General features: G+C 30.4%; 1 non-coding gene across 1 annotated transcript; it reads right to left on the bottom strand.

Moving 5' to 3' along the window:
* Positions 1-1,674: 1,674 nt before the first annotated feature.
* Positions 1,675-1,791, bottom strand: TRNAL-CAA (transfer RNA leucine (anticodon CAA)). The gene is made up of 2 exons: positions 1,754-1,791; positions 1,675-1,719 (listed from the first exon to the last, which is right to left on the bottom strand). It is a non-coding gene; the product is annotated as a tRNA-Leu (tRNA).
* Between the last annotated feature and the right edge of the window lie 574 nt (positions 1,792-2,365).

The following is a 2,365-nucleotide window of genomic DNA, read 5'->3' as shown; positions in this document are numbered from 1 at the left end:
GTTACCATTCACGAAATAAGCACTAGTTGAAAAAAAAAACTTTAGATGGCGGACCCTATAGTTAGTTTTTTCTGCAGGGTTAGGCAGAGAGAATAGAGCGCCACACCACTCTGTCCTTGCAAACATTCTTCGCCTCTTCCACGTTCATGCATCTCCTCATACATACCCGCCGATTGTTACGACTCCTAACCTGACCACTTTCAAGTATTTGGCATACCTGATCGTGCCATGTTTTTCTCGGTCTGCCTCTGCTTCTTTTCCCACTAACATTCGCCTCATAAATTTGTTTAATCGTTCTTTCCTCACTCATTCGTTCTACATGTCCAAACCATCTCAACACACCTTTCTTAAATTTATCGATAATGCTTATCTCAGCTTTGCATTCCTTCCTTACTTTACTATTCGCACATCTATCATGCATCGTTTTGTCGCACATTCTTCTGAGAGATCGCATTTCGACTGCATTTAGTCTACTTTCATCCTTCTTTTGCCAAACTAAGTTAACGAAATAAGTTTTTACATTATAGATAAAACACTTGTTTTTAACCACTTGAGTATTATATTAAATTTTTATCGACTAGTTTCGGAAGCTACAGATACTTCTATCTATGGGTTTGAATATAAACTTTTGAATATAAGTAAAAGTTTATATTCAAACCCGTAGATGGAAGCATGTATAGTTTCCGAAACTAGTCGTTAAAAATATATATCAATTGGTAAAAACAAGTGTTTTATTTATTATTTAATCATGTCTTACTATATAATGAATGCCGAAACAATAAAAAACGTAAGTATTTACATGTTTTTTAACAAACATGTGTATCATGTTCGCGAAATTCAAATTCATTATCCCAAAAACGTACGGTAAATGTGTAAATGTGATATTTACATACATTCATACATGTAATCCTCCGTTTTTTTTTTGTTTTGCCAAATTCACAAATTTACACTTATCGCCGAAATAACCAAATATATCGTATTTCTCCCACACACATTTTTAATTATTTGGGAATAATTGTATTTATCAATATAATTATTAAATTTACACATTCTCCAAGAAAGGATTAATTAGTTACCTAAAAAAGTAAATACAAACGGTGATAATATTTTAACAGTGATAATATATTTTCTGGTTTTCGAATTTTATGCTAAAATATGCAACCTTGAATTATCAAGTATTCTATAAGCATCAAATCAGATAACTCCTAATAAGATTTATTAAAATATTTATTAAAATATTTAATTTAGATTCACTTGTAAACGCGAATTGATAAACATGCAAATGGATATATTATACTACTGCTAGCTTCCAAGAAAGGTTTTTAATTAATACATATACGCTAAAATATATTTGTTCATAATAAAACTAAAAAATAAACAGAACTAACACAGAGCAAATTATAAAACAGTAAATGGTATAGTAAATAGGCATATAAAAAATAAGGTAATAAGCATGTTTAAAGGAAACAAATGAGAAAATATAACTAGTCAGAAACTTAATTATCTCATATATAAGCCCATTCCAACAGACCAGACCAGTTTTATATCATTCATTATGTATATGATTATCTATATTAAATACACATAAAAAATAACTTTAAAAATGTTTTAATGAAATTTGTTAAAAAATATAAAATAAAACAAACAAACAATAAAAATAAAACAAAAAGTATTTGTCAGAAGTGGGATTCGAACCCACGCCCTCAGAGAGGACCAGAAGAGCTCAACTCGCGCTCAGCGAGTAAGGTTTTGCCTTGAGTCTGGCGCCTTAGACCGCTCGGCCATCCTGACAAGTGGTGGGGATGCGTTAATAGCAATATATTTAACTATCACGTCATTTTTATACGCGGATTTAAATAAATATCATTTCACGACTAGTGCCATCTATTATCGAGTTGGATAAGCTCAACATTTTATATGTAATTTTATTTCAGCATATTTTCAACACTTATAAAAAACAAAATATATTATTTTAAAATATACATTCAATTGTTTTACAAAAAAATGTTTATGCCATATACATTACAAAAAATGTTAATGCATAAATTCTAAAAAACAAAAACAAATATCCAATATACCTATATTTTATAAAAAAAATAAGCGTGAAGTTACAAACGGTTCTCAGCTCAGCCGGACGCTTAATGGATTCCGTTATTGCGAGTAACGCCTTGATGCGTTAGTTTAAATTCAAACCCGTAGATGGAATCGTCTGTGGCTTCGGACACTAGTTGTAACAATATAATACTCGAGTGGTAAAAAAACAAGTGTTTAAATTATATTGAAAACAAATAATATGTAAGTACGTATTTCAAAATGTTGTGATGACATTGCGCTCACTCCTTTCAACAACGTCATATAACAAAAA

This window comes from Brachycentrus maculatus, unplaced genomic scaffold (assembly GCF_059751285.1).
Source record: "Brachycentrus maculatus isolate JH-2025_06_01 unplaced genomic scaffold, ASM5975128v1 h1tg000220l, whole genome shotgun sequence".
NCBI lineage: Eukaryota > Metazoa > Arthropoda > Insecta > Trichoptera > Brachycentridae > Brachycentrus > Brachycentrus maculatus.
The sequence above is the reverse complement of the archived record's forward strand: the minus strand, read 5'-3'. Positions and strand labels throughout refer to the sequence as shown.